The sequence below is a fragment of the Peromyscus maniculatus genome, chromosome 21 (assembly GCF_049852395.1).
Source record: "Peromyscus maniculatus bairdii isolate BWxNUB_F1_BW_parent chromosome 21, HU_Pman_BW_mat_3.1, whole genome shotgun sequence".
NCBI lineage: Eukaryota > Metazoa > Chordata > Mammalia > Rodentia > Cricetidae > Peromyscus > Peromyscus maniculatus.
In genome coordinates, this window is record NC_134872.1 from 548,911 (window position 1) to 563,691 (window position 14,781).

The window sequence follows — 14,781 nt, forward strand, 5'->3', positions numbered from 1 at the left end:
CATTCATCTAGCAGTGTTTAACATCACTGCTAAACTACAGGTGATTTCCTGGTGGCATGCTGTCCACACTTCTGCTTGCATTCTCATACCAGCATAACACATTCATGTTCCTTTTGATAACACACAGCATTTCATTTATATTTGCAGTACTTTTTGGCTTTGGAGGTTGCAAGAAGCCATGATTATTTTGAAAACACCCTTCGTTAAAGAAGACTTTTAAAATCAAATACCAAAACATTGGATTAAGCATATGAACAAAATTAATCACATTTTAAACATGGCTTTAAAAGATCAAATGACTGACTAAAGCATTAATAATTCTCTCAGGTAATCAACATCTGAGGAATACAGTGCTTATGGAAACTTAAGGGCTTCTAAGGTTGGTTTCAGTGATAGACTGAGAAAGAAATGAATTACAAATTAAAGTCTAGTTTTTTTCTAGAGCCACTGAAAAGATATAACAAAAGCCTGTGAATGGCTTTTTGAAATGAAGCTGTGTTTTCTGTGTACTAATTAGACACTACAACCCACAATTTCCACCTTTCCTTGGCATGCATGTCTGTCAATACAGGTGTCTCTTTACTTACCTTATTTGATGAACCCCCTTTACTTGGTAAAAAGTAATTATAAAGGAAGGTACTTCAATTGTCCTCTTCAGAAGACAGAGAGACTCTGATATGAACATTAGAGTTTAAGATTTGCTTCAGAACTCTCGGGTCTTCAGTTCAAAGGTGCCAAAGTGGAGGGAAATCTCAAGTTAGGAAGACAATAATAGAAAACACCAAGAAGGCTTATAAGTTGCCATCATTCTTTTCTATTCCTGAGACCCTTGGGAATTGTTTCCAGAGGCAACCCATTTACCCTTTTCCTGAGTGACTAGATAGAGACGGTTCCTTGGGAAAGAGCTCTCTGAGGACATGCTTCACACGCACAATTAGTTACCTGCTGTGTTAAGGCTGGGTGCCAATCTCTGCTGCATGGGGGTGCATTTTGAAATAATCTAATTCCATTTTCCAACACACTGAACAGCAGCTAAAATGTATACAATTAAAGATGGACTTGTTTGAATCAGTTATTCTCAGTAATTTAAATGAGAATTTTTTATGTCACCTTATTTAAGGATATCATACAAAATTTTGAGATTTAATTTATCTGTATTATAACAATAAGGGGAAATAAAAGCCATGAGAATAGCAAAAATAATATGTAGTGAAAATGCAATATCCACTATGAATAATCTAGAAATACTGAAAAAAACTTTTAAATATTTAGTATTTAATCATAATAAAAAAGGTGATAAAGAGAAAGTTATCTGTCTACAACTTAATGAATAATACGTACTATGTATTCTTTTATTTACTTATTTTTATTCATTCATTTATTTTTTTAGGTCATATATGGGAACTACTATGTATTCTTATATCCACTTGTTACAATTTTCTCACAGGGGTCATGCAGCAGTTTTAGATTTGTACCTCCATGAATTTATTCACAATCAATGTATCTAACTCTAATAACTGTATTCACTCTGTCCTTGCAGAAACATGAAGTCTGTGCTTTTTGGAATATTTCAATGTGTCCTATAAGCTTTTAATACTTCAAATGTACACTAATTTGAGAAATAAATTCAAACACTTTGAATAACATGTACAAGTAGAAGTTTTTCTCTTTGCCAACCCATTCCATAGTCCTTCCTCTAAACAAAGGCACTGGTAGTTGAGTATTCAATTTTCATTGTACATGTCTTGGGTGTTCTATGTTCCTTTCCTCTGGCCCCCTACCCACTGGTATTTCTACCATGGCTGTTTCTCTCAAGGCTGATTTCAGAAGAATGATCTGGTTTCTTGTTGAGTATAGATTATGGGAACCTTCAGAGAAAGAGTGGACAGTGAGACAACAGTTGGTTTGGAGTATTACCCAAGCAGGAACTCTGGAGGCATATGCTCACAGATCCTGCAGTTGCTGTGCCCTCACATTACTGTCTACAAGCATCTACAGAAAGTCTGGTTTCTACAAAGCACCTTCAGGTTACATAGACTTTGCTTTGTTACTTCAGATGGTATGTTGAGAATAGGCTTACAGTTAGTGCTAGCAATGTTAGTCCTTACAGAGCTTGCTTTCAGATCCGGTTCAGGCGCTCTGGGTCCTGTGACTATAGTGCATGGTGTCTTCAGCAATAAAGACTTACCTTCCACCTCTCAGCTGTAACCAAGGGCAACAACAGTAGCCTATAATATTTGGGGATTCTCTTGGACAACTCTGACCAGCAACTCAAAGGAAGCTTTTCAATCTTGGTGTGGGTTTTTTCTTAGATAGTCTGTGACTTTTATAGGGAGAATTGTCAGCCCAGATAGGGAGATTTTATTTAAACTCCAAATACATAAACACACATCAACACACACACACATACACACACACACACACACACACACACACACACACACACACACACACACAACTTTAGGTAAACAGAGATACTATGCATGGTGCTAGAAAAAAAGCCAACTTCCTGCAGCTTGTGAAGTCATCAGTTTTGAAGGAGAATCTACAAGTGTCACATTACTAAATTAGCACCATCCTTAATTACATCATAAATATCCACCCTTTATATATGCATGTACTGGCTAATTTTATGTCAACTTGACACAAGCTATAGTCATCTAAGAAGAGGGAACCTCAATTGAGAAAATACCTCCACAATATCTAGCTGTAGGTCATTTTCCAAATAAATGATTGACCGAGGTGGCCATAGCCTTGTGGGTGGTACCATTCCTGGGCTGGTTCTGGATTCTATAAAAAAGCAGGCTAACCAGGTTACAATGAGCAAGCCAGTAAGCAGCTCCCCTCTATGGCCTTTGCATAAGCCCCTGCCTCTGTTTTCCTGCCCTGTTTGATTTCCTTTCCTAGCTTCCTTGAATGGTGGACTACAATGTGGAAGTATAATCCAAATAAACCCTTTCTTCCCCAACTTGATTTTGGTCATGGTGTTTCATCAAAGCAATAGTACCCTAAGACAATGCCCACATAAAAGTAGTTTTTGCCCTTAGCCAAAGAAACTTCTTTTTGCAACAGACGGAGACAAATGTAGACAGTCACAGCCTATCAAAATGCAGAGAACAAGATCATAAGGTACCAAGTTCCCACTGTACATATACAACAAAATGCTTGCTCAGGTAGCATTGCAAACAAGGTGACAGAAAGATTGTAAAAGCCAAAAGAACAGAAAGTTTGCTATGAGATGGTATGTCTTAGAAATTTCAGAGATGCTACATCCATACAATCTCATCAACATGACTGCCTAACAAAGACCAATGGACTTGCTATCATGGGAGGAGAAATCTCAAAAAGCCTAAAGCCTAGACAAAGAGCTACATGCAACAGGGGAATACAAGAGTGAAAGAAATATTCTTCCCAAACAAAGAATCCTCCAACTGCTTAACCAATACTGAGTAATCAGCTCTGAGATCATGTGTGTACAGATAACATTACACAGAGTTGTATATCTAATATATATATATATATATATATATATATATATATATATATATATATATATAAACAATTAAGAAGAAGGCATGGAGGGATGGCGAGGGGAAAGGGAAGGGGGAAATGATGTAGCTATATTATAATTTCAAAAATAAAACATTATTATATTAAATAAAATAAAAAGAGACCAGGATCATTTCTGAGGTTAGGACTTCCAAATTAGTGTTTCAAAATTCAGTGGAGTGAATGTTTGTGGAATAATTATGAGGTAAATAGAAAGTCAGTCAATCTTACATTAGGTGACTGTATGATTATAAAGTATTCTAGGAACCATTCGCAATGACTTACCACATATGTACATTTCTTCCATCCATGAGCTGTTAGCCATTTCCAGGCTAACAGTTTTGTTATGGCTTGTTTCATTTGAATTCAGAACTTCACAGTTCCATGTGGGTCAGTCTGATTTGCATAGAAACAATGCATACTGCACCTTCTTTGCTCTTACTTTAAAGTCTGAGACTTTCTTGTACCCTATTAGTCTCCTCCCTCTCTCCTTCTCTCTCTCTCTCTCTCTCTCTCTCTCTCTCTCTCTCTCTCTCTCTCTCTCTCTCTCTCTCTGTGCTCATATGTGTGCAGATATGAGCCTGAGCTTGTAAATGTGCTTGTGAAAATTATTGGTGTCTTGTTCTCTTATTTCCTTAAAACAGGGCCTTTCTGTGAACCTGGAGTTCATCACCACACACCACTCCACACACCGACATACACAAAGCTTGTAAGTCCAACAATCCCCCTATCCTTCTATTGCCAACTACACCCTAGCACTGACATTTCAGGCCCCCTCAACCACACCCAGATTTTACATGGATGCTACATATTCAACTTAGGCTTGTTGTTGTGCTTGTCCAGCAAGTGCTCCTACCCACTGAGCCATCTCCCTAGCACCAAATTAAAATTTATTATAAAAAGAATTGTACAACTGAGTAAAAATTATCTCTTAAAATACACTAAAACTTGAGAAACAAGACAAACAGTAATTTATTGCAAAGGCTAGAGACAAAAGGCATTACTACTTATCTACACAGTCTGGTTAGTACATTTAGACTGTGAGTTGTAATCTAGCCTACATTTAATTGTTCATGTTATTTTCTTAATTTATTTTTCCTCTAAATGGGTGGGTATATATATATATATATATATATATGTTTTTATAAATCAAATTATCATGCAAAGTTCATTTCTTACTATAAAGAATAAGAAATAATTCGAAAACATTGGTACAGTTTTATCATATGAAATCAGAAAATCTGAATTCAATTGGCTACCAAGCTAACATTATGCTTAGACATGCCCAAATACTCAGAGAATCCCTCACTCACCTTGCTTAGAAAATTTATTATTTTGATATTTATAACAATACTTTCTTATGTACAATATCTAATGTTGGGCTAGTTTAGCACAAAAAAACAGTAATGTATTGGTTATGAATATGTATCGGGATGCTGTGGAATAATCCTCTCATACACTGTAAAAATTTGTAACTCTAATTAGTTTAAGAAAATGCGTATTGTCCACTTTCCAGGCAGGAAGTATAGGTGGTGTGACCAAACTAAGGATGATGAGAAAGAGAATTGCAGAATCAAGAGTCACCAGCCTAATGAAAAGGGAACAGGAGATGAACATGACATGCTAATAAAGATACCACTATATTGCCATGTGGCAGAGTATGAATAAAGAACATGGGCTAACTTAAAATGTAAGGACTCATTAGTAATAAGCCTGAGCAATTGGCCAAGCATTTATAGTTTATATTAATCCTCTGTGGGTAATAAGGGAATAAACCTTGGGGGCTGGTTTTAGGAATGTAATAGTTTTTAGCAAAAGAAAAAGGGGCAAAAGTCTGCAATATTTGCCATGCTTGGGCCTGTGTTTGCCAAACTTGGGCCTACTAGAGTGCCTTCACTCCCAGTAGGCATATGTTGTTTTTTTTTTTTTTTAATCTCTATTTTTTTATTTATTTTACAACACCATTCAGTTCAACATAATAGCCACAGACTCCCCTGTTCTCCCCCTCTCATCCCCTCCCCCTCCCCCCAGCCCACCCCCCATTCCCACTTCCTCCAGATCAAGGTCTCCCCCGAGGATCGGGATCGACCTGGTAGACTCAGTCCAGACAGGTCCAGTCCCCCCCTCCCAGAGCGAGCCAAGCGTCCGTGCATAGGTCCCAGAATTCAAACAGCTAACTCATGCAACGAGCCCAGGACCCAGCACCAACGCACAGCTGCCTCCCAAACAGATCAAGCCAAATGACTGTCTCACCCATTCAGGGGGCCTGATCCAGTTGTGGGCCCCTCAGCCTTTGGTTCATAGATCCTGTGCTTCCATATATTTGGTTATTTGTCCCTGTGCTTTATCCAACCTTGGCTTCAACAATTCTCGCTCATATAAACCCTCTTCTTTCTCACTAATTAGACTCCCAGTGCTCCACCAGGGGCCCAGGCTTGAATGTCTGCATCCAGATTCCTCAGTCCTTGGATGGGGTTTATGGCACAACTATCAGGGTGTCTGGCCATCCCATCACCAGAGTAGGTCAGTCCCTGCCTTCTCTCGACCATTGCCAGCAGTCTTTTGCGGGGGTATCTTTGTGGATCTCCATGGGCCTCCCTAGCTCTCTGCTTCCTCCCCTTCTCATGTGGTCTTCATTTACCATGGTCTCCTATTCCTTGTTCTCCCTCTCTTTTCTTGGTCCAGCTAGGATCTCCCACTCTCTTTCCCTCGACCGTCGCCCTTCATTGTTCCCACTCATGACCAGGCTGTTCATGTAGATCTCATCCATTCTCCGTGTCTTTTTTGGGGTCCCGTTCTCCAGGTAGCCTCACTGGTGATGTGAGTAGCAGTCCAGTCATCCTTGTTTCACATCTAGCATCTTCCTATGAGTGAGTACATACCATATTTGTCTTTCTGAGTCTGGGTTACCTCACTCAGGATGATTTTTTCTAGATCCATCCATTTGCCTGCAAACCTCATGATGTCATTGTTTTTCTCTGCTGAGTAGTATTCCATTGTGTATATGTGCCACAATTTATTTATCCATTCTTCAGTTGAAGGGCATCTAAGTTGTTTCCAGGTTTTGGCTATTACAAACAGTGCTGATATGAACATAGCTGAGCAAGTGCTCTTGTGGTATGATTGAGCATTTCTTGGGTATATGCCCAGGAGTGGTATAGCTGGATCTTGGGGGAGATTGATTCCCAATTTTCTAAGAAAGCACCATATTGATTTCCAAAGTGGTTGTACAAGCTTGCATTCCCACCAGCAGTGGAGGAGAGTTCCCCGAGTTCCACATCCTCTCCAGCATAAAGTGTCTTCAGTGTTTTTGATTTTAGCCACTCTGACAGGCGTAAGGTGGTATCTCAGAGTTGTTTTGATTTGCATTTCCCTGATGATTAGGGATGTTGAGCAATTCCTTAAATGTCTTTCAGCCATTTGGGTTTCCTCTGTTGAGAATTCTCTGTTTAGTTGTAAAGCCCATTTCTCAATTGGACTGTTGGTCGTTTTGATGTCTAATTTCTTGAGTTCCTTATATATTCTGAATATCAGTCCTCTGTCACATGTGGGGTTGGTGAAGATCTTTTCCCATTCTCTAGGCTGTCGCTTTGCCTTGTTGACTGTGTCCTTTGCTCTACAAAAGTTTCTCAGTTTCAAGAGGTCCCATTGATTGATTGTTTGTCTCAGTGTCTGCCCTACTGGTGTTATATTTAGGAAGTGATCTCCTATGCCAATGTGTTCAAGACTACTTCCTACTTTCTCTTCTAGCAGGTTCAGAGTAGCTGGATTTATGTTGAGGTCTTTGATCCACTTGGACTTAAGTTTTGTGCACGGTGACAGATATGGATCTATTTGCAGCCTTCTACACGTTGATATCCAGTTATGCCAGCACCATTTGTTGAAGATGCTTTCTTTTTTCCATTGTACACTTTTGGCTTCTTTGTCAAAAATTATATGTCCATAGGTGTGTGGGTTAATGTCAGGGTCTTCAATTCGATTCCATTGGTCCACATGTCGGTTTTTATGCCAATACCAAGCTGTTTTTATTACTGTCGCTCTATAGCAGAGCTTGAAGTCAGGGATTGTGATGCCTCCAGAAGTTGTTTTATTGTACAGGTTTCTTTTAGCTATCCTGGGTTTTTTGTTTTTCCATATGAAGTTGAGTATTATTCTTTCCAGGTCTGTGAAGAATTGTGTTGGTATTTTGATGGGGATTGCATTGAATCTGTAAATTGCTTTTGGTAAGATTGCCATTTTTACTATGTTAACCCTGCCTATCCATGAGCATGGGAGATCTTTCCATTTTCTGACATCTTCTTCAATTTCTTTTTTCAGGGACTTAAAGTTCTTCTCATATAGGTCCTTCACTTGCTTGGTTAGTGTTACCCCAAGGTATTTTATGTCATTTGTCACTATTGTAAAGGGTGATGTATCTCTAATTGCCTTCTCAGCTTCTTTGTCCATTGTATATAGGAGGGCTACTGATTTTTTTGAGTTGATCTTGTATCCTGCTATGTTGCTGAAGGTGTTTATAAGCTTTATCAATTCCTGGGTGGAATCTTTGGGGTCACTCAAGTATACTATCATGTCATCTGCAAATAGGGAAAGCTTGACTTCTTCCTTTCCAATTTGTATCCCCTTAATCTCCTTATGTTGTCTTATTGCTCTGGCTAGAACTTCAAATACTATATTGAATAAGTATGGGGAGAGTGGACAGCCTTGCCTCATTCCTGATTTTAGTGGAATTGCTTTGAGTTTCTCTCCATTTAATTTGATGTTGGCTGTTGGTTTGCTATATATTGCCTTTATTATGTTTAGGTATGCTCCCCGTATTCCTGATCGCTCCAAGACTTTTATCATGAAGGGGTGTTGGATTTTGTCAAATGCCTTTTCTGCATCTAGTGAGATGATCATGTGGTTTTTTTTCTTTGAGTTTGTTTATATGGTGTATTACATTGATGGACTTTCATATGTTGAACCACCCTTTCATCCCTGGGATGAAGCCTACTTGATCATGGTGGATAATTGTTCTGATGTGTTCTTGGAGTCTGTTTGCCAGTATTTTATTGAGTATTTTTGCATCAATGTTCATGAGGGAGATCGGTCTGTAGTTCTCTTTCTTTGTTGCATCCTTGTTTGGTTTAGGAATCAGGGTAATTGTAGCCTCATAGAAGGAGTTTGGTAATGTTCTTTCTGTTTCTATTATGTGGAACAATTTAGAGAGTATTGGTATTAACTCTTCTTTGAAGATCTGGTAGAATTCTGTGCTGAAACCATCTGGTCCTGGGCTTTTTTTGGTTGGGAGACGTTTAATGACTGTTTCTATTTCCTTAGGGGTTATTGGGCTATTTAAATAGTTTATCTGGTCTTGATTTAACTTAGGTATGTGTTACCTATCCAGAAAAATGTCCATTTCTTTTAAGTTTTCCAGTTTTGTGGAGTAGAGGTTTTTGAAATATGACCTTATAATTCTCTGGATTTCCTCAATGTCTGTTGTTATGTCCCCCTTTTCATTTCTGATTTTGTTGATTTGGATTCTCTCTCTCTGTCTTTTGGTTAGTTTGGATAAGGGCTTGTCTATCTTGTTGATTTTCTCAAAGAACCAACTCTTTGTTTCATTAATTTTTTGTATTATTCTCTTAGTTTCTAATTTATTAATTTCGCCTCTCACTTTGATAATTTCCTGGCGTCTATTCTTCCTGGGAGACTTTGCTTCTTCTTGTTCTAGAGCTTTCAGGTGTGCTGTTAAGTCACTAGTGTGGGATTTCTCCAACTTCTTTATGTGGGCATTTAGTGCTATGAATTTCCCTCTTAGCACTGCTTTCATAGTGTCCCATAAGTTTGGGTATGTGGTGTCTTCATTTTCATTGATCTCTAGGAAGTCTTTAATTTCTTTCTTTATTTCTTCCTTAACCCATTGGTCATTCAGTTGAGCATTATTCAGTTTCCATGAGATTGTAGGTTTTCTGTAGTTTTTGTTGTTGTTGAAATCTAACTTTAAACCATGGTGGTCTGATAGAACACAGGAGGTTATTCCAATTGTTTTGTATCTGTTGAGATTTGCTTTGTGGCCAAGTATGTGGTCGATTTTAGAGAAAGTTCCATGGGGTGCTGAGAAGAAGGTATATTCTTTCTTGTTAGGATGGAATGTTCTGTAGATATCTATTAGGTCCAATTGGGTCATGACATCAGTTAAGTCCTTTATTTCTCTGTTAAGTTTCGATTTGGGAGATCTGTCCAGTGGTGAAAGTGGGGTGTTGAGATCTCCCACTATTAATGTGTGGGGTTTTGTATGTGGTTTAAGCTTTTCTAATGTTTCTTTTACATATGTGGGTGCCCTTGTGTTTGGGGCATAAATGTTCAGAATTGAAATTTCATCTTGGTGGATCTTTCCTGTGATGAGTATGTAATGTCCTTCTTGATCTCTTTTGATTGATTTTAGTTTGAAGTCTCTTTTGTTGGATATCAGGATGGCTACCCCTGCTTGTTTCTTAAGACCATTTGATTGGAAAGTCTTTTCCCAGCCTTTTATTCTTAGGTAGTGTCTGTCTTTGAATTTGAGATGTGTTTCTTGTATGCAGCAGAAAGATGGGTCCTGCTTTCGTATCCATTCTGTAAGTCTATGTCTTTTTATAGGTGAATTAAGTCTGTTGATATTAAGGGATATTAATGACCAGTGATTCTTCATCCCTGTTATTTTTGGTGGTAGTGTGTGTGTGCTTCCCTTCTTTGGGGTTTACTGTTTTGGCTTTATCTATTGCCTGTGTTTTCGAGTGTGTATCTGACTTCCTTCGGTTGGAATTTTCCTTCTAGTGCTTTCTGTAGGGCTGGGTTTGTGGATAGGTATTGTTTAAATCTGGCTTTGTCTTCGAATGTCTTGTTCCTTCCATCTATGATGATTGAAAGTTTTGCTGGGTATATTAGTCTGGGCTGACATCCATCGTCTCTTAGTGTCTGCATTACATCTGTCCAGGTCCTTCTGGCTTTCAAAGTCTCCATTGAGAAACTGGGTGTTATTCTGATGGGTTTACTTTTATAGGTCACTTGGCCTTTTTCCTTGGCTGCTCTTAATATTCTTTCTTTATTCTGTACATTTAGTTGTTTAATTATTATGTGTCAAGGGGATTTTTTGGGGGTCTAGTCTGTTTGGTGTTCTATAGGCTTCTTGTATCTTCATAGGCATTTCAGTCTTTAAGTTGCGAAAGTTTTCTTCTATAATTTTGTTGAATATATTTTCTATGCCTTTGAGTTGGTATTCTTCACCTTCTTCTATTCCTATAATTCATAGGTTTGGTCTTTTCATGGTGTCCCAAATTTCTTGGACATTTTGGTTCATGACTTTGTTGGCTTTAGTGTTTCCTTCGACTGATGAAACTATTTCTTCTACTGTATCTTCAATGCCAGAAATCCTCTCTTCCAACTCTTGCATTCTGTTGGTTATACTTGCATCTGAAGTTCCGATCTTTTACTCAGGTTTTCTATTTCCAGCATTCCCTCTGTTTGTGTCTTCTTTATTTTTTCAATTTCCCTTTTCAGTTCTTGGACTGTTTCCTTTGTTTGTTTCATTGCTTTTTCTTTTTTTTTTTTTTTTTTTTTTTTTTTTTTTTTTTTTTTTTTGGTTTTTTGAGACAGGGTTTCTCTGCGTAGCTTTGCGCCTTTCCTGGAGCTCACTTGGTAGCCCAGGCTGGCCTCGAACTCTCGGAGATCCGCGTGGCTCTGCCTCCCGAGTGCTGGGATTAAAGGCGTGCGCCACCACCGCCCGGCAGCTTTTTCATGATTTTCTTTCAGTGCTTTATTGTTTTCTTCCAGGACTTTATTGTTTTCTTGGAGGGCTTTATTGTTTTCTTCTAATTTTTTTGCCCTTTCCTCTAGTTGTTTACAGTGTTCTTCCAATTTTCTTGTCTTTTCCTCTACACAAGCCTCTACCTTCTTCATGAAGTTACTCATAAGGCTACTTTCTTCTACTTCTTCCAATTTTTGGTGTTCAGGTCTAGATGTTGGAGGCGGGCTAGGTTCTGGTGATGCTGTATTGCTCTTCATTTTGTTGTATGTACTTCTGCCTTGACGTCTGCCCATCTCCTTGTGGTTCCTTCTTGGTCTTATCAGTGTACTTGTTTCAGAAAGAGCTGACAGATTCAGGAAGACTCTCTCTCTTGTCCAAAAGGGAGTTCTCTTGTCCATCTCTGGTCCAGAAGGGAAGTCGGGGGCAGGATGGGAGCTGGGGGCCAGTCTCTAAGTCTCAGGAAGTTGCTGGGGTCTCAGGCAGATGGGCATGGGGGCAGGGCGCGGAGATTGCAGGGGCTGCCGGGGGGCCTGGAAAAGGGGATCCCTTCCAGTGGGGCTAGAAGGGAACCTATCCATGAGCATGGGAGATCTTTCCATTTTCTGATATCTTCTTCAGTTTCTTTCTTCAGGGACTTAAAGTTCTTGTCATGCAGGTCCTTCACTTGCTTAGAGTTACGCCAAGGTATTTTATATTATTTGTGACTATTATAAAGGGTGATGTTTCTCTGATTTCTTTCTCAGCCCCCTTTTCATGTGTATATAGGAGGGCTACTGATTTTTTTAGTTAATCTTGTGCCCTGCCACATTACTGGAGGTGTTTATCAGCTATAATAGTTCCTTGGTTGAATTTTTGGGGTCACTTATGTATACTATCATGTCATCTGCAAATAGTGAAAGTTTGATTTCTTCCTTCCCAATTTGTATCCCCTAGATTTCATTTTGTTGTCTTATTGCTCTAGCTAAAAGTTTAAGTACTATATTGAATAAATATGGGGAGAGTGGACAGCCTTGTCTTGTTCCTGATTTTAGTGGAATCACTTTGAGTTTCTCTTCATTTACTTTGATGTTGGCTGTTGGCTTGCTGTAAATTGCCTTTATTATGTTTAGGTATGTTCCCTATATTCCTGATTTCTCCAGGACCTTTATCATGAAGGGGTGTTAGATTTTTGTCAAAGACCTTTTCAGCATCTAATGAAATGATTGTGTGGTTTTTTTTTTCTTTGTGTATTACATTGACATACTTTCATATGTTGAACCAAACTTACATCTCTGGAATGAAGTCTACTTGATCATTGTTTTGATGTGTTCTTGGAGTCTGTTTGCCAATATTTTATTGAGTATTTTTCATCAATATTTATGAGGGAGAGTGGTCTGTAATTCTCTTTCTTTTTTGCATCTTTGTTTGGCTTGGGAATCAGAGTAACTGTAGCCTCATAAAAGGAGTTCCTTCTGTTTCTATTGTGTGGAACAATTTAAAAAGTATTGGTATTTACTTTTCTTTGAAGACCTGGTAGAATTCTGCATTGAAACCATCTGGTCCTGGGCTTTTTTTGGCTGACAGACTTTTAATGACTATTTCTATTTTCTTGGGGGTTACTGGCTTATTTAAGTACTTCATCTGGTCTTGATTTAACTTAGGTATGTAGTATCTATCCAGAAAGTTGTCCATTTCTTTTAGATTTTTCCAATTTTGTGGAGTATACGTCTTTGAAGTATGACCTGATGTTTCTCTGGATTTCCTCATTGTGAGTTGTTATGTCTCCCTTTTCATTCTGATTTCAATAATTTGGATGCCTTCTCTCTCTGCCTTTTGGTTAGTCTGGATAAGGATTTGTCTATCTTTTTGATTTTCTCAAAGAACCAACTCTTTGTTTCATTGATTCTTTGTACTGTTCTCTTTGTTTCTATTTTATTGATTTCAGCTCTCAATTTGATTATTTCCTGGCATCTTTTCCTCCTAGGTGACTTTGCTTCTTCTTGTTCTAGAGCTTTCAGGTGTGCTATTAAGTCACTACTGTGAGATTTCTCCAACTTCTTTATGTGGGGATTTAGTGCTATGAATTTTCCTCTTAGCACTGCTTTCATAGTGTCCCATAAGTTTGGCTATGTAGTATATTCATTTTCGTTGATCTCTAGGAAGTCTTTAATTTCTTTCTTTATTTCTTCCTTGACCCATTGGTGATTCAATTGAGCATTGTTCAGTTTCCATGAGATTGTAGGCTTTCTGTAATTTTTGTTGTTGTTGAAATCTAACTTTAAACCATGGTGGTCTGATAGAATACAGGAAGTTATTCCAATTTTTTGTTTCTGTTGAGGTTTCCTTTGTGACCAAGTATGTGGTCAATTTTAGAGAAGGTTCCATGGGGTGCTGAGAAGGTATGTTCTTTTTTGTAAGGGTGGAATGTTCTGTAGATATTGATTAAGTCCATTTGAGTCATAACATCAGTTAAGTCCTTTATTTCTCTGTTAAGTTTCAGTTTGGGAGATCTGTCCAGTGGTGAAAGTGGGGTGTTGAAGTCTCCCACTATTAATGTGTGGGGTTTGATGTGTGATTTTATCTTTAGTAATGTTTCTTTTACATATGTGAGTGCCCTTGTGTTTGGGGCATAAATGTTCAGAATTGAAACTTCATCATGGTGGATCTTTCCTGTTATGAGTATGCAATGTCCTTCTTGATCTCTTTTGATTTTAGTTTGAAGTCTATTTTGTTGGATATTAGAATAGCTACACCAGCTTGATTCTTATGACCATTTGATTGGAAAGACTTTTCCCAGCCTTTTATTCTGAGGTAATGTCTGTCTTTGAAGTTGAGGTGTGTTTCTTGTATGCAGCAAGATGAGTCCTACTTTCATATCCATTCTGATAGCCTGTGTTTTTATAGGTGAATTAAGTTCATTGATATTAAGGGATATTAATTGTTGGACCCCAAAGTTTAGGGTCTCAAGTGGGCACCCCAAGAACCCAGACTCCAGTCCAGTTGATGCAACAGCACGAGGATTTTATTGAAACTTCTGTACAGAAGGGCTCCTCTGCTCCCAAGAGCAAGAATCACATCGCACTATAGTCATATGGGTGCTTTTAAAGGAAAAACCCACAAAAGCCACAAGACTACAATTCCCATACAATTTCATCTCGATTGATTTATGTCTAGAGGCTAATATCCTAAAATCATTGTCTGGTTACAGAGTGACCACAGAGGGGGATACAGTTACGTCAGTGTGCACATTTTTCTTGAAACCTCAAGGAGGGTATCAGGGCTGGAGTGGAGTTTATACAAAGGTCACAGTGGTCTTTCCTGGAACACATGCAACTATCCCAGTCACAGTTGAGCACATCTCTTAACAGAAATCTTTTTACATTGTTACATTGTGGCAGGGGTAGTTGAACAATGGCTGAGTCAGCTTGCCCTTGGAACTAGATTTTTAGTTTCTCATTTCCTGGGGCTTGGGGGGTGTAAGCCTGAAG